An 18,572-nucleotide genomic window follows, 5' to 3' on the forward strand; every position below is an offset into this window, starting at 1 on the left:
CAGTCAGCGACTCCTCTCCAGGCCAGAACTAAACTACAGAACAAAACCACTCAAGCACAGATAACTGCGCCTACACTGAAGTTCCAAGAGCTGCATGCAGGCTCAGAATGCCCATGGCCCTGGAAACTCAGAGCTTCCAGGTGAACTGAGCACAAGCTTAATTCAAACGGGGCCATGCAGATCAATTATTTCCGCTGCTGATAGGAAATATTTCCCGGTGATGCCAAGAACACAACCACACGCGTGAAACCACACGGATAAGCGCCCACGGGCAACGAGGAGCCCTGAGACAGAAAGGGATTCCGGGCGGTAAAATATTTCTTCAACGCTATGCTTTCAAATGTCAGCGCTGACCACCACACACAGTTCCTCAGTTCCAGTCAAAAAAACGAAAAAGGCCATCCCGAATGGAAATCATCCCGAATCACCTCGGAAATCATTCGTTCATTCATCGGCTCATTCATTCATCCCAATACTGTCTCAGCAGCTCCTACGCAGTGCGCGTCGAGCTAGACCCTACAACACAGACATGAACTTGCTTGCGATCTGCTCAGAGTGACCAGCAGACCGACAGCACAGGACCCCGTGGGGGCACCGTGCCAAATGGTGTGGGTTGGAGAGGTGCTCGGGGCTAAGACTTTCCGGACGGATCCGACGGCACAGGGGCAGGTGGCAGGCAGTAGTCCTGGATAACTGTCTGGTTGACGGTGTGGGTCACTGAGTGTTAACACACAATAGAGGATTAAACTGAATTTCAGTTCAAGGAGCCTATGAAACAACCAGGTGGAAGAAAATAAACGATGAAGTTGATAAATGGGAGAGATATCTAGTCCGGGTTAGAGTTGGGTGTTAGCCATGTCCAGTGGGTAGTTACAACCGGAGGTCAGTGGAAAGTCATCGGAAAGGAGGGAAAAGGAGGGAGAAACGGGTAGGGAGGAAGCCCTCGGGACTGGGGCACTGAGGACTGGGAGAGATGCGCTAAGCAATTCTCCCACCCATGTTCAGTCAAAACCCAGGGGAGGAAAAGAAAGCCTAAAATATTATGTAGAGCATGTCACATCAAGGGAGATAGTGGCAGGGAGAAATCGGGCACAGACAGACCAGGGTGCTGAAGCTCTGTCTGTGAGCCGCCAGAGCGTGCAGGCAAACACGCGAGGATCGGAGCCCACGCTTGAGGCCATTTCCCCTCCAGGATTCTTCCACCCATCCGACCGTCCCTGCAGCCACCCAGCCCTGACACGAGGCCGCTCACACACGAACACCGGGTGGTTAAGAAGAAGCCTCTCAACTTGTGTGGACTTATGATCGCTCTCAAACGGGGCCTGCACTCAAGTTCACGAGAAGGTTAAGACAAGTCAGGAGTAACTACTACGCGTAACAGTGTGCCCAGGGGCTCACCAAAGTCCCGGGTTCTGGGCCCTTCCCTGGGGTCCTGTGAGCACAGTTGACTGTCCTGGCCTTTCTCTGACACACTCACCTCACGGGCCCTTGTCAAGGATTTTTCTTAGCGCAGCTGTCATCCAGGCTAAGGCTCTGTTCTGTCTCTCACAGCAGGCTGTCCCCCAGTGTCATCATTTGACATCTCCCATGGCCAAGTCAGCCCAAGGAATGTCACAGTGAAAGTATTTGTTCCACATCGGTCACAATGTGGCAACCCACCTGTGCAGAGTCCCCAGTGCACCGGGGCAGAGTTCACAGTCCACGAGTGCCAGAGCATGTAAACTGACCACAGTGGGTTCAAACGAAACCCTTGCCTGCCTGGATAAGGGGTTGAGGACTTCACTTGAGATGCAATGAGGAAACACTCCGAGGAAGAAATGGAGGACAAGGAACTTTATTTTTCTGCCTCCCTGCTAAGCAGCAACTCCTTCGGACAACCGACTCCGGCAGAAGGGCGAGTCTGCTTCCACACCCAGCCTTGCACTTGGGCCCGATGTGGGGCAGATAAAGAAGGGAGCGTCTCTAGGATGGACACCAAGACATAGTCATTGGCCACAGCAGGAAACAAGGTTTCCCTGTCTTGTAGCCCCTGGAATTCTCAGAAATCCTGGGCCGTGTCCTACACTTTCCACAGACTTGACAGGGACTCCACGGAGCCCGGCCTGGAACCAAAGGGAAAGCCCGGCTGATGCCTGGTTCCTGCAGCAGGTTTACACTAACGCTGAGTGAATGTTCTTACATTAGGTGGATGGGCCTACTTTCCAAGGGCGTGCATTTTAAAATCAGCAAACATTCACAGGAATAAATGAATAAAAATAAATTTCGGTAAAGGGACAACTAAAATTTGTATGGAAATTGGTTTGTTCCTTTAGTAAGCATGAGCACCTATTCTAAGATCTAGGGCTACAGTGATACAGATGAAACGCCCCACCCCACCCCGCTGGGTCGTGTTCTATTGTTACTGAGAGTGCATTATATAAGAGCTCTCAATTATACGGGCAAACAAATCAGGAGAGTCTGTAGGGCAAGTGGAAATGCATGACGGTAATAATTTTAAGTGCTTTATTGAGCACTTTACCTTTTGTACACACACCCCTTCACTAAATAAATTTTTACTTAGGAATCAATCCTAAGAAAATAATCATTTGTGGTACGCAAATCAAAACAAAACTAGCTAAAAGGATAGTCCCCAAAGCATTTTTTAACTGAAAGAAATCTAAAAGTCCCTCAAAAGTAGACCGCCCAATGTTTATAGCCATTCTGTGCAATAGGCTACAATATGGTCATTAACAACGTGTGAATCCGCAATGACCTTCATTCATTCCACAAGTACGTACTATGGTCCCACCTCCATGTGCCAGACACGGGGTCCGGGGCCACAGATGGGAGCAAGATGGAGGTCCAGCCTCCAGGGAGCCACAGTCCAGAAGAAAGACAGACTATGAAAACAGCGTGCAGACAAACAAGCTCGGTAACTTCCGAGGGCGGTAAGTGCTCCGATGACAAGACGATGGTTAAATATAAGGGAGAGGGGGAGGGGAGGACATTCATGACTGGTATTCGGGAAGGGCCTCTTTGGAGAGGAGACCTTTGAGCTGAAACCTGAAGGAGACTGAGGGTGGGGACGGGGAATGGCAGGTCCTACAGGGGTGACAGCAGGTCCCAAAGCTGGGGGGGAGCAAGTCTGGCATCACAGGGAGAGGCCAGTGAGGCACAGAGGGGCCAGAAACCCACGAGGCCAGCCTCACTTAACAGAGGGTGGGCGTTATTCTAAACTCCTTTGTAAAGTTTCAGGCAGAGGAGTGACAAAAACTGACTTAAGTTTTTAAAAGACCACTTCGGTTTTGCAGGGGATGGACCCTTGGCAAACAAGAACAGAGGAGGGAGACCAATCAGAAGGAGATCTGGCAAGAGATGGTGGGGCTTTGCACAGGATGATAGAGGCGGGGAGGTGACCACATTTAGGATACACAAGATGACTGAAATAAGCCATCTGGTTAAAACAAAAGTTTCAAATGGTTTATACAAATGAGTTAAAGATAAGCAAGTTTTTCAACAAGTCTCTTTTCAACTTAGACCCACAACTAGACTACATTTCCCAGTATTCCTTACAATTAGGTACAGTCACGTGACCGGGTTCTGGCCAATAGAACATGGGCAGAAATGATGCCAGCATTTCCCAGATGGGGGCCCATCCACCCTCCCACTCACCATCCTGGATTCTATCCCCACCCTCCTGTTCAATGAAGAAGATCCTGAAGGCCAAGGAGGGAGAGACTCATGAAAGGAGCCAGTGGAATAGAGCTTCCCCCCGCCCCCACCCTCTCCACGATCACCTACTGACCCTGCCCAGACAGCGAGCCGGAAATAGACTTGTCCTGTTTATTCCCACTGAACACTGAAGCTTATCATATATAATGTGATCTCATTTATAAGTAAATACCAATTATACGCACAGGAAAACATCTAGAAAGGATGTTAATAGTGATTACCTGTGGATTATGGCTAACTTCTTCTTGCTTATCTGCTCTTTTCCTTTTGAAACATTCTTTTTGTTTGGAAACTCTATTTTTGCAGAAACTTCAGAAAATACAGGAGAAAACAAAGCACACTTTATGATCACAGGTTTAGAAATTCAGGCTTTTGCATTTCTAACATGAATATGACTTGTCATACGAAAAAACACACCTGCGAGTTATATAATAGCCAACTCACAAAGGCAGACAGCCGTGTATTTGGAAGACGTGACAAGGATTCTCTTCTGTAACACACAGGCAGTAGCTGGGCGACGAATGGGAGACAGAGGCTTTACTGAGCACTTACTGTGTACGAGCAGCTATGGCAGGAAATTTACCCCTCTTTGAAGTCAAGGGCAGGGAGCAGGAAAGAGAAGCTTGCTCTATAAAAATAGTTTTTACGCACGGGGTTTGGACATACAGCAAAAACTTATCTTTGTTTCCTCCAGTTAACGACCTCGCACACAGATAAGCGGTCACCGTCACTCTGCAAGCGGACACATGACCAGGCGTGTCTGATTGGTATGCGCCCCAAGCCGAGCAACTGTATTTTCTGAAGCATTTTATTGCTTTCATAAAAGGGATACATGACATTTTGGTCCCCGGTTATGACTCCAGGAAAATTAAATATTGAACTAAGGTGGCTCATGACACTGAAAACTTTGTTCGGAAAGAGAATGTGCAATGCAGAGACAGCACAGGCACCCAAGGGGTGAGGCCGGAGAGCCCAGGGTCTTCCCGGGGCCCTGGTCTCCCCTCCTGCTCCTCTTCAGCTGCTCTGCATTGGCACCGAGGAACAGCGACGATCCTAGGCACCCGACACGTGTTTTTCTTCCCCACTGAGTCTTCCAATTCTTCGTCAAGACACAGAACAAGGCAAGGTGGCCAAGCCATAAACGAGGGCACAGAGGAAGTCCCAGCTTATCAACAGGTCGTATTCCGAAGGCTCGCTTGTAAGACAGCCTGCTCATATAATATAAACGCTGGGTAAGTGGTTACCAAACTCCCACGCCCACCCATGAAGCATATTACGTAATCTACCGAACTTGTTTCTGTGGCAAAATAAACCTCAAGTTCCAATGCAAAACAAGATACTGGAATTTACCTTGTCTCTGATGGGTCTGCCTTCAGAAGGTAGCTTTTTATATCCGATCCCTTATTCTTCACTATGGCAGCTGATCTCCCCACCCCCCCAAAAAAAGGTGCCACCTGGGCTGGGAAGTAGTGCTCTTTGCACGCAGGGAGCCGCTGTGACCCCCGGCGTCGCAAACACCAGCTGTGCATGTGCACAAGGAAGTCCTGGGCCAGGGACGTGCGCATCTTGATCGCTCTCCCCTAAATCAATTTATGTGTTTACTTTCCACGTTCCACCTCATATTTATACTTCTAGCCATGACCCATGACACTTGCAGGCTCGCAGGAAATACTCCCCGGACTTAAAGAGGTGATCACTATGTTTCGTACCACTGACATATCTGAGTTATATATACACATCGATTGACTTCGGTTGCTTTGGATGACAAATAAGCTTCCATATATGGAAAGTATTTGCACTGTGCCTGCTACACAGCAGATATCAATCTTCCTGTTCCTGCCTGCTCTTGCCCCAATTGGAGACAAGATCCTGTTGAATATACACAGTTTTTAAAATCTCCTCCATTATCCTATCCTCCCCTCAACCTCTACCCACATTCTAGTCATTGCCAACTCTTCTTTAAGATTTTATTTATTTTTAGAGAGAGAAGAAGGGAGGGACCGAGAGGAGGAGAGAAACATCAATCTATTGGTTGCCTCTCCCATGCCCCCCAAATGGGGACCTGGCTTGCAACTCAAGCTGGGAATCGAACCTGTGACCCTTTGATTTGCAGGATGATGCCCAACCCACTAAGCCACACCAGTCAGGGCGCCAACTCTTGCTGCATCCTGTCCTCTTCATCTTCTGCCTTTCCACCCCAACTCCTATACTCTGGGATGTCCAACCCTTTGGCACCTCTGAGCCACACTAGAAGAAGAGTTGTCTTGGGCCACACATTAAATACACAAACACTAATGAAAACAAAAAAAAATCTCATAAAGTTTTAAGTAAATTTACCATTTGGTGTTGGGCCATATTCATAGCTATCCTGGGTTGTATGCAGCCCGTGGGCCGCTGTGTGGACACCCCTGCCAGAACCTCACCCCTCTTCACTCTCTTGATGGGTTCCCCGACTTGATTCTCTCTCCTACCTTCTCTCTTTCCCAGTTCTCCTTTCGGCCTTCTAATTACACATTCAGCAAAAATGTGCTGAGTGACCATGACATTCAAGACACTTTGCCGGCCGAAAGGAGGGGCACCAAACTGCACAGGGCACATTCCTCTCTGTCCCCGAGGGGCCTCCACATAATGAGAACATACCTACAGCACAGGGCGGGACAGGGACGTAGACGTGCGTGCTGAGGACAAGGGATACAGGATGGAAAACTCACCCGGCTCAGGCTCAGCTAACCCTGACGACAGCAAACAGCCCAGCTCACACAGCCCTCCTCCGCAGCTGTCACCACCGCCAGACCGGCGCAGGCCCCCCAACAGGGACGTCCCGAAGATACTCATTCCAGAAACGACCCCGGAAACGTAGGGTTCTGCACAGCCTCCACTTCCCTACCTTGACTAGATCATGGCTGTTGTTATACCAAATAGTTAAAAAGTTAACAAATGGGAAGAAGTAAAAGATGACCCCTGAGAACAGAATCATACTTTTAACGGTCGAGGGGACTCAGTTTCAGAAATTATATTGTGTGGTTTTAAAATATGTCTACAAAGGGACACTCCTCTCTTAGAAAGGTGGAGCTTAACCTTCCTCCCTCCCTGGGACTTAGGGACGTCTTTCCAATAAACAGAACATGGAGGAGGTGAGGGGGTGGGACTTGGAAGATTAGGTCACAAAAGGCCTTCCGGTTCTTGCTCTTGCTCCCATATTTGCTCGCTCTTCCCCCCTTCTCGCTCACTCTCTCTCTCCAATCACTCCCTCTCTCCAATCACTCCCTCTGAGGTATGCCAGCTGCTGCCTTGTAGTGAGGACCCTTTAGCCGCCCTATGAGAAGAGAGGTCAATGTCGGGAGGAACTGAGGCCTCCCGCCAACAGCCATGTGAGCAAACCCTTTCGGGAGTGGGTCCTCCACACCCAGTGAGGCCCGGGAGGATGGCGGCGCTTGATTGGATGGATGGCTGGTGTCTCGACTGCAACCTCATGCGAGACCCTTTCCTGCTGTCTCCCAGGAACAACAAGAGGCATGCGTGAGAGCCACCGGCTGAGCCATTGTTGTGATGATGCATGTTTGTTGTTTAGGCTAAGTGTGGGAATCATTTATGTACAGCGGTGGATAATGAATGCATACGGAGAATCCAAGGCAGGAACTATAATCTATGTTCTCTCTCTGCTAAGTTGAGATTTCCCTGCGCGTTAGGGACAATGGTTCACTATGAGGGAAAGACAGCGGTGAGTCACAGACTCTGGCCTGTCGTGGCATGTTAAAGGCAGAATTAACAGAATGTGGTTACCTGCTCGATAGAAGCGCAGGGGCTGTATTATTTTTAAGAAACTTGGCATCTGGTGCTCCATAAGTACAGTCAACATTTGAAAGTGAAGCAACTCTAGCAAATTTAGGGTAAATGACCTTAACTCTCAATTTTTAAATTCCAGAAACGCTGATGATAACATTGGAGAGTAGCCGTGAAACTTACATTTCCCTTAAAGCAACCCTAATTCACCCCTTCTTCACTCCCCAGCCTCATGCACGTTACCACTAACGGCAGGACGGCCCAACACCGCTGAGCGTAACCTCCACTGCTCCTTCCATCAGAAGCTACTGCGCACCTGCGGTGTGCCCCGCCCTGCAGCTAGCTGCCATTCGAGGGTGGCAGCTTCTCTTCCTCCTCCCCACCTCATCTGTCCAACCTTTCCAAAATGGCTCTTCTCCACGGCTTCACTGGGACCTCCCCGTGGACCAATGGGTCAGACTGAAGCTCCTCGGCCTGGCATTGATGGCTCACCACAACCTGCTTTATTCCTAGCTATCTGTGCTCTTCACAGCAACACAAGCCCTCTCTTCCCTGTACTTTCCCGTCTGGCACCTATCCACCCTGATGGGGTGCTCTGATCCCTGCAGTATGGCGGAGTCCGAGCCCACAGGAAGTTCCTTTCTGTGTCCCTGGAGGATATACACACACACACACACACACACACACACACACAGAGGTTTATAAAGGCGGTGGGTGGATTCTGCAGGAACTCAGACGAGGAAGACATTGATGCACCTGTGGGGGACATGTGGCGAGGGGAAATAGACCACAGAGTTGAGGAAGGCCCCAGATGAGTGAGCATTTGAGCCAGGCCTGGAAGGAGGAGGAAAAGGCTTCCCGGCCTGTAAGACCAAGGGAGAAGCATGGGAGCACGTGGCACAGGGGAAGGAGCCAGGGAGCGAGGAGGTGGGGGAGGGGAGGAGTTGCCCAGGCCCGGCCTCATCCTGTGCTGTGAGGGGCAAACACGTTTAAGCAGGTGAGTGATGGGGTCCCTGCATGACAAGTGCAGAGAGTACACGGAAGGGGGTTAAGCCCAGACAGAGGAGGGCAGGGACACTGATTACGTGGTCTGCTCCCTGTCTGGCAGATGGAGGCCACGGGCCCGGTTCCAAAGCTATTCCTGGGAGAGCAGCATGGCACAGTGACAGACAGGCCTTGCTCCGCAAGGCACAAAGGAGAAGGCATCAACTCGAGTTTCCAGTTTCGGTGTCAGTGGGGCTGATGCTAGCAGATGGTGGACAATAAGGGCAGGAGAGTGGGTCTGAGGCGGAGGGAAATCAAAGAACCTGGCTTTCTCCATCAGAGGTTGTTTTCCCCCTGTGCAGGGAGAGATGCCCAAGGGCAGCCGGAAGCCAGACACTGGAGCTCAGTAGAGGTCAGAAATGGACACCTGGCATGGGAGGCCCGGCGCCGTCCTCTGGGCCTCCCTTCAGACCGGCCGTTACTCCGACACTCAAGTGGTGAGTCACTGTGGCCTTCTCTCCTTGGAGGGAGGTCTTATCTTCTCAACTGACCTCGAGGCCTGCACTGTCCAATAGGGCAGCCACTAGCCACACCAGGCTAAGTTAAATTTAATTTAAACATTTAAAATCAAAACTCAGTTCCTGGGAAACTAGCCATATTTCCGGTGCTCCATAGCCACCTGTGTCCGGTGTGGCTACTGTATAGATCAGTGCAGACAGAGAACATTTCCAGAAAGTTCTACTGGAGCATGCTGGTCCAAGGCCAGTAACTCAATGCAAGAATGCAGCCAATTTGAATAACCTCTTGTGAAAGGAAGCGGGGGAGGAAGGACGGGACTCCTATTCTTGACCCAGTGAGAACTTAGAAGAGTTAAACGTCGGAAGTCAGCTACCTGCCAATGAGAACGATTTTACTGTAATCAATCATAGGTTCCAGAGTCAAGGTTTCCTCTGAAATACCAAAGCCTGGCAGGCATGCACATGAAGTGCCTATATGTCCATATTTTGCTGTGTATAATACACGCTTTTTTGCCCAAATTTTTGAGGGAAGAACAAGAATGCACATTATACATGGGTAGTACTGATTCTGTACCTACATATTTTTAATTATTCATCTTTATGTGTTAAAAGCGTAACTCTAGAAAGCAATAACAATATCCACACGCGACATAATACCCTGGAATATGATAATCAGTTTTGTTTCTAAATATAAATAAATAATTGAATTTTTAAAATTTAAATGAAAGCTTTTTTTTCCCCTGAAAGTTTGGGCCAAAAATGTGGTTGCCCATTACACATGCAAAATACAGCAATAGCTGTAAAACGTAACTAAGCACACACTGTCTGGTGTGGTACAGCCTTCCTGCTCTGAGACACTTTAGAACTCATCACACAGACAGGGGAAGGGCGGCGATGCTGGCTGAACAGCGTGGGGTGAAGATCGGGGAGTTTTAGCCGAGCCCAGCACAGGCCAACAGCATGACAAGGTGGCTGAATCTTGCACAGTATTCACAGAAAAAGTATTCGGGAGGCAAGAAAAGAAGTACATTCCCAGTCGGGGTTTGTTTTGCATCCCTCTGAAAGCATCACTGACAAAACGGGACACCGTGTGGATGGAGGGCAAGGGCTGGCAGGGAAGGGAGCTGAACTCGGATAACTGAGAACCGCTGAGAAAGGGGAGTGGCCAGCCGTCTGGAGACCTACCCAGCGGGGGCGCTGCAGAGGCAGACCAGGCCCCAAGGATGAGCGAAGGACTTATGGGAGGAAGCTCTTCTGACGCTGACCTTGGGGCAGGCCGGCCGCAGCCACCTTTCCCTGCTCCAGAAAGGCGAGGCTGCTGCACGCTAAACAAATGCCAACAGGATCACAGCCGAGCCCCCACGAGAGTTCGGTCAGTTCTAACACGGCAGGTCCTCGAATGAGACCGGTTCACAGGAGCGGCGATCGCACGCCCCCAGAGCTCTGCTCTCGGCCCTACCGGTTAGCCTGCGGCCTCGCGGGCTTCACTAAGGTTCGCGTTGCCGCAGTTCCGGGGACCTGCGATGACTTCAGTGAGGGCGTGTGGCTGGCGTGGAACCACGTGAGTGTCTGCCGTGCCCCCCGCCCCACCCCTAAGACAAAATCCTGTTTGGATCATGCCTTACAAGTGCTAGTTGTACATTTCTTTCTTCCATGGGCAACCTGAGAGGTGTTTGTGGCTGAGCTTGAATAAAGGGGAGTCATGGCATCCCAGGTGGCCGTCCTGGGCGCTTTGGGGGTGTCACCGCCATTTCACGTTATTTCACCCAGGAAGTCTACCCCTGAAGGAGCAACGGGTGAGGGTGGGCTCGGGGGTGGGTGGGGTCTACAGTCCGTCACGTGCCACGTGACAGGAGAACCCCACAGGCCTCACACCTAACACGCAAGAATGCAGATTCTTCCCTGTGTGGATAGATTTCTAGAGTGGCTCTCAATTAAAAATGTTAAATCTTCGAATGCCAAGAATGCAGTCATTCAGTGATTGTGGAGGGGCCGGGGGGAGGGGGAAGGGCTATTGAACGGTGTCCACGGAATGAATGAGCTGGCAAGCGCTCCAGCTCAGAGGACACAGTCACTCTCTCCCACTAATTAAAAACTCTCTTTTTACCAGGAGAGTTGGTAAAACTCCATGTAAACGGTCTTCAAAGAATCCATTTATCAATGGTTCCTTTGTCTCAAACCTTTAATCATAAGACAGGGAACATTTTTAAATGCCTCTAAGATCACTAAGACAGGAATTACCCTGCATTCATAGTTCTAAAAATGATCGTAACAAACAATGGCACTTTGTTGGAAGACAAAAATCACAGCTCAAAATCTAAAATTTTATCTTCTTCATGGCACTCCTAACTGTGACCTCTTACAATGAACTCAAGCCTGGGTTTCGGGGTCAAATGCATCATCGTTTGACTAGAAGGAACCGGAGGAGAGCTGCATTGGGGGGGGGGGGTGGCCAAGGGCCCTCAGGAAGGTGTTCCCGGGGGGCCCGGGGCTGGGGGGGGCCTGAACCTGAATCCCACCAAGTGGGACGGGAAGCACGGCTCACGTCAGTGGGCTTTACAAGGGCTGCCAGCATCTTACAGAGGACACACGGGAACAAAGCTGGGAACTCATTCCGTGTCCCGCCTTAGATTTTACAACGAAAAAAAAAAAAGTGGCTTGTATGTGGCTCCAAGGCTCAGGATCAGACATGGGCACCTTTCCTCCATGGGCAAGTTGAACGCATACAAATCATCCTCAATGGGAAGGCTGCCTGGTGAGCGAGCTCTCGGAGCGGGAGCCTAGTCTGATACTCTGGGCAAGTAGTCACCTCCGCAGCAGGATGGCTGCTACCGCTGCTTCCCAAGGCCAAGGAGCAGCGCGCCACACGGACACCTCGCTAGGTAGGTGCCCACGCCCCGCGCTCCAGTCCACTGGACCCCTTTCCACTCCTAGGCTCCGACCTAACAGCACACCATAGCCGACAGCTTTCCCTTCCCAGATGGCACCCAGATCCCCACCCTGCCTCTTGGACTTCACCCCCAAGCCCCCCGCATTGGAACTGGGCATGTTCCCAGACTCCTCAGCCACCCAGTGACAGATGATTTCCCGGTTCGCTCCCACGAATCCCCTCTTTGCTAACTTCATCCTCAGGAGGGAACTATTCCTAATTCCTGTACAGGTCTGAAGATCATGTGAAATAACTATCCACGCTTTGGCTACAGCTCTGAGCCCTCTGGCACCACCGGAGTACACAAGTCTGGCGGAGGAAGACGATCAGGAGAACCAAGCCCGGAAACACAGGAGCGGGCACAGAGTCGGGGACAGCCAGGCTCCACAGCTTGTTCGACCAAAGCCTTCAGCCTTCGAGCCCTCAGTGGCTCAGAGCCCCCGCCAGGGAACTCCAAGGGATGGAAGGCACCCCAGAGGGGCAAATGTCCTGACTCTGAAAGAAAAGAAGTTACGAATCCTAACGGAAAGCACGCAGATCGGGCTAACGGCAATTCTTCCCTCTACCAAAGCCAGTTGGCTCCATTTTTTTCTCTCTCAGATCTCCTCCTAGCACTTTAGGGGTTAAACTTAAACAACGAGTTTTCTTTCTTTCTCTCTTTTTGAAAGATTTTATTTAGCCCTGTCTGGCGTAGCTCAGTGGATTGAGCACGGGCTGTGAACCAAAGTGTTGCAGGTTCGATTCCCAGTCAGGGTACATGCCTGGGTTGCAGGCCATGACCCCCAGCAACCGCACATGGATGTTTCGCTCTCTCTCTCTCTTTCTCCCTCCCTTCCCTCTCTAAAAATAAATAAATAAAATCTTTAAAAATTAAAAAAAAAAAGATTTTATTTATTTATTTTTAGAGAGGGAAGGGAAGGAGGGGAGGGAGGGAGAGAGAGAGGGAGAGAGAGAAACATCAATGTTTGGGCAATGCTGGGGGCCGTGGCCTGCAACCTATAAACACCGAGTTTTCTAAAGACGTCTTCCCAGGCCTCCCAGACTAGTCACGCCCTCCTGCAGTAAGCCCCACAGTCCCCTATACTTCTCCGCCTGCCCCGCACTGTTGCTTCTCAACCTGGCCCCGAGGCCCTAGGAGGAGGCTGTCAGAGGGCAGGGACCCGACGGGTCCCAGGCAGTGACAGGATTAACCATCCCCACGCAACCGCTCCAGGCCGAGAACCACAGCGCGTCGTCTGCTGTACTCAGCACCGTGTCCCCAGCCTCCAGCGAGAGCAGGGCACTCAGGCACTCTGGGGGAGTGGACGTCTGAGGGCCTGAGTGACACCCACCCAAGGCAACACTTCAGAGTGGATTACGAAACGTTCTGTGAGCATTTGGAAACGGAGAACACTCTGCAGCTAAGGTCTGCTGACGAGGACGGCACGCAAACTTACTTCCTTTTCTGATAACTCCGGGGCGTGCTGCGTATGAGTGCGTACGGCCTGTGGCCAAACCACATTTTCTTCTTCTCGACCAGTGATTTGCAGCCTTTTTCATCTCGTGGCACACATGAGCTAACGACTAAAACTCTGCAGCACACCAAAAAATGTATTTTTGCCACTCTGACAAAAAAAAATAGGTATAATTTTGATTTATTCACACTGGAATGGCTATTGTTGTGTCAGCTATTGTTGTGTTGGCTATTGTTGTGTTGTGTTGGCTGTTGTCATTTTTTTATTTGGCAATCTAAGGGGAAGGAGGCCAGTGCCCCTGACTAAATAGTCGGGTGTTGCATGTTTTAAAAATTTTTGTGGTGCACTGGTTGAAAATCGCTGCTCTAGACAAAACAATGACGGGGGGGGGGGGTGAATTGATACTAAAGTTAGATAGGACTCCGTTGTACCCACTTGCCAGCTCCGAGCCAAAATCTAATCTCCCTGGGGACAGGGAGGTTTTGGGGGGCTGAGCAGGTCAGGGGGCTCTGCTGCTAACGCGGTCCACGGCAGCAGTGTGAGCCAGGAAAACTTGGACGGGGACGTGGATGGCAGGCCGGTCCAGTTGGTCATTAATACACTCAACTGGATAAAAATGTCACACGACCGAGACAGAATCCAGAAAGATTTCATCATAATGGGTAAAGGGCCAAATCTCACAAGATGGCCTTTTCTAGCAGGGGCACACCCTGAGCGGCCGGGGTCGGTGTGGAGGAGCGGGATGGGGAAGCACCAAAAGGCAGGGGAGTGCCTTCGGGCTTGTATTTCCTCTCAAGCTCAATAGGACTCAACACATGAAACCACGGGCACCGTTCAAAGTCCAGGCAGGGCAGGGGTGATGTCACGCTGTGCCCTGGGCCAGCACTGTGCTCAAACCCAAGTGGCATGACTTAGGAGGAGGGAGGTGGTTGTTTTGCTTTGTTTTCTTAAGCGAATAGGACACAATCCAAACAACAGAACACAAAGCAACCATCTGAAAAAATGAGGATGTTCTCTAAGTAAGGGGTTTGAGAATCCAAGCTGTATGATCACATGAGAAGTGCACAAAAGACAAGGAAGGAGACACGTGTGTGCGGGCACAGAAATATTTGTTCGCATGTGCGGAAAGGGAACCGCGTCAGTGGCTGACTGGGGACAGGGACTAGTGGGCTCGGGTGGGAGGTGTGAGAGGGACAGGCAGACAGACAGACACACACACACACACACACACTCGCCGAGATGCCTCACCACACAGCCTTCTTTGGGCTTTTAATTTAAAACCATTGCAATGTATTAACTCAAAACATTTGTTTTTGAGTAACAGGATAGTTAATAAACAAACTGACATCACTTGAAGACTGCGGCATGTTTGACCTGGTTTGTGTTGAAGACAACAACAAAAGAGGCCGGATTCTTCCCGCAGGAGGGGCGGCTGAAGCAAAGTCGTTTTCTGGTATGGGGCCGCAGAGGGCAAGCCTCCGCCCAAGGAGTGGAAGCCCCAGGGAGGCAGAGGGGCCTTCCTGAGGGGAAGGAACTTCCAGTTGTTAATCCGGGCCGACCACAAAGCAGGTGGCCTCCGGAGGCACAGAGCTGGCCAGTTAGAGCGGGAGCGAGAGCGAGAGCCTGCCACCTGCCAGAAGTCTCCCCAGGGGCAGGAAAACGAACCAGATGGTCCCTGATGTCCTTCCCAACTTGGAGATGCTGTGATTGTAGAAGATGCTGCCCCAAGGGAGCCAGGAACTCAGTCTGGGATGACTTGTACAAGATCCCACACTCTCGCCATGTATGTTATGTGGCTTCTCTAAGACAAAACCCAGGAATAAAAGTTACAATCCCTATCTACCTCACTGTGAAGCACAAAAGACCATTCACAAGTCAGGATGCTTCCTTATTTGCAGCCAGTTTTAAGCATCGTGAATGAAATAACCAAGAGAAATGAAATAAAAGCGTTTGTGAACAGCATCGGGGTGGATGGGGGAGTCTGTTTGTTATTATCCTTATCCCACATCTTATTCCATACAGGATTTATGGCCACTAACTGGCTCCATGAGATGTTTAAATTCCCTCTTATGAAGAATAGCAACACTTCCTCTATGACGGACTGGTCCTTAGAGTCACTCTGAGAAACAGCACAAGCGAAGGATCACATAAGGAAGTGCAAGTGGTCGCTGGTTCAAGGAGTGGCTGCCGTTACAGCCCGAGTGCTACACAAACACTCAACTGAAACAAAGAAAGGCAAAGCCACCAGCTGGAACCAGAGAACGAAGACAAACCTTCCCTAGGGAACAATGGCAAACAGAACAGAAACTTCAAGAAGCCACAGCGCCCAGTGCCACAAATCTAGGAGAGCTGCCGACATCAACCCCCGGACAGCAGATCTTCGGGGAGACGAGGATAATGAGACTGGGGCACCCGTTCATGGCCAGGGGCCCACAAAACAACGACCTCTTGCTCTGAACCTCTCCCTAACTCCTCCCTCCCCTCCTATCATCTCTGGCTGAGTGCCAGTGGCAAAGCAGGAGGGGTGTCCACTTCTAATTTATCTGCCCGGTGTCAGGGCAGATCATGGTCATGGTCATTGGCTCCACATTGGAAAGGAGACAAGCGTGCTGGATGTACTGATCGTGGGCAGAATCGCTGCTCCTAAAACTTTACTTCCTTAAAATGTGCAAATGTGCATTACCGGCTTCAACATTTCAGCTGAGCCTCATTATCCAGCAATGCCATTTTATTACAAGGCCATAACTCATCAACAACTCATTAACGAGATAGTGACTCAGAAAAACTGCTTCCCAGCTTATTGGAATTTTGCCTTGTGTTTTGAATGAGTTCCTTAAAAAAGCAAAATGGAAATGGGTTAAATTATTTTTCAGTTTCCTCATTGAAGACAGACATACAAATAAAGGATTTAATTTTTTTTTTTTGTTTAAAACTGTCAAAGTCAAGTTTTCTAGCTTTTTTGGAAACTACAAAATAATCCCAATTACTACGTGGGTGTGCGTGGCTTCAAAAGATATTTATAAACTAAATAGTACCAGAAATAAAATTATAAATGGTGTGTCACTTCCAATGGAATATTTTCGGAAGGGGAAAAATAACAAAGGGGAATGGTAGGGCTCTCTTTTTTAAGACCCCTACAGGATGCTGGGCAGTATCGGTGTGCTACTTCCCTGAAAGACCCCCTGAGCTGCATTTTTCACTATTTCTTTCACAGTAAGATTATTTTGGAATTCTCGTCGTAATGTGGATTCACGTGCTGTGGCAGGGACAGATTCCATAATGAAGGGAACCCTTCAGAACGGCTTTTGTTTTCCTGCCGACGCCTGCACATGGTTTTCGCAGACCCCAAGAGCATCTGAGACATCGGCGGCCCTCATAAATATTCGATGAATAACTGCATACTGTGAATAATATTGGGGCTCCACCCACCCCGCCCGGGCAGCAGCTTGTGGGCAGTTGGGAGAAACCATCTGCAGCTTCCAGACGGGGGTTGGGACTGAGCAGGGTCACTGCAGGCTGTGACTGTCCCCGCGTTCTGCCCCTCCACACAGCCCCCCCTGCCTGAAACACAGTCCGACCCCAGAGCCGCAGAAGGTTCCAGGTGGTCCGGTACACAGACAGGCAGTCCCACTTTGCCTGGGCCAAGCCCAGTCAGCACAGAGCCGTGCAGAGCAGGGCTGCCTGGGCGTGGTGTCCGCTCTGGGGACTTTTTCTTGGACTGACAGCCATTTTTTTAAAGATTTTATTTATTTATTTTTAGAGAGGGAAGGGAGGGAGAAAGAGAGAGAAAGAGACATCAATGTGCGGTTGCTGGGGTTCATGGCCTGCAACCCAGGCACGTACCCTGACTGGGAATTGAACCTGCGACACTTTGGTTTGCAGCCTGAGCTCAATCCACTGAGCTACGCCAGCCAGGGTCGACTTATAGACATTTTTTTTTTCTTCTTTCCCACCCATTACAGCCATTTTTAAGGCCCACAACCCATGTCCATTTTTTACTTTATTTTAATGAGGTTTTATAGACTATTTGTTTTGGGGTTTTTTTATTGATCAACCTCTACCGAGTGCTATTTCTTTCTATAACTTAAAATTCTGCTTGACTTCAACGTCAAGCACTTTGGACTTGATTTTGACAGTCGATGTGTAGCCAGGTGTAGTGGCTTTTCTTTTGAGTCCCAGCATGAGTCCCAGGAGACACAGAGGTCGAACTCTGCCCACTTCCCATTGAAATCTCTTCAGTTACAGGCCCTGGGCCACGTTCTGTACCTTTCACAAAACCTCTGTTATTCTGTAGTCCCATCTATAAAGAGCCTGTTACCTTTACGGGGGTAATGTTTAAAAAATTGTTATCCAATGAGAGATTACAGAAAGACGGGAACCAACGGTTCATCCGCAGGATGATGATGCTCATGAAGTCACCATCCAACCCCAGGGAGCACCGGACAGGCCTCTTCCACAGCCCGGACCTGCTCATCTCCGCTCCCCGCCCCCCTCAAGCGGCCGGTCCCAGTCATGGAACGTTGCTACCTGTCCTGCAATCTGTGCGTTTCCCACCCTGGACAGGTGCCAGTTTTCTGCAAGATTCTGTGCAGGAAGATGTGCTACGAAGCCACAGGACCTGCGTGGAGCATCCTGGAGCACCAATGGTCCTGGAAGTCTTGATGGGACAGTGGCTCTCCCAGTGTGGTCCCCTGGCCACGAGCACCTGCCGCATCTGGCAACTTGGAAGAAATGCTCATGCTCAGGTCCTGTCCAGACCCCCTGAATCAGACTCTCTGGGGTAGCGGTCCAGAGAGCTGTGTTTACAAGGTCCCAGGAGATTCGGAAGCACCACAGAGTTTGAGGAACAATGTTACAGTAGACAAGGGAGTACCACAGTGAAGCGTGAGAATGTTACACTAAAACAAACGAGAGTGAGTATATCGTGGAGTAAACTGGCCATTTGCACCAGTGTCTTAAGATTTCCCACTTACATACAACCAGGCTGGTCCAGACTCATCTGCAGGGACGACCTCAGTCCCCTCTCCCCAGGGAACACCTGGATGGAAATGTGTGAGGAGCATCCACACGTTTCCACCTGCAGGGGACCCCAGGTCTGCATCTGCAACCCTAGCGCCCTTCCTCTGGAGGTCCCGGCCCTGAGTCTCAGCCTCTCTCTCTCCCCACCGCCCCTCCTACCCCCCACTCCTCCTC

General features: G+C 50.2%; 1 protein-coding gene across 5 annotated transcripts in view; it reads right to left on the minus strand.

The window, feature by feature from the left end:
* NEDD4L (NEDD4 like E3 ubiquitin protein ligase) overlaps positions 1-18,572 on the minus strand; it is a 301,195-nt gene that overhangs the window by 214,968 nt on the left and 67,655 nt on the right. The gene's annotated exons all lie outside the window — the stretch shown is intronic.

This window comes from Phyllostomus discolor, chromosome 9 (genome assembly GCF_004126475.2).
Source record: "Phyllostomus discolor isolate MPI-MPIP mPhyDis1 chromosome 9, mPhyDis1.pri.v3, whole genome shotgun sequence".
NCBI lineage: Eukaryota > Metazoa > Chordata > Mammalia > Chiroptera > Phyllostomidae > Phyllostomus > Phyllostomus discolor.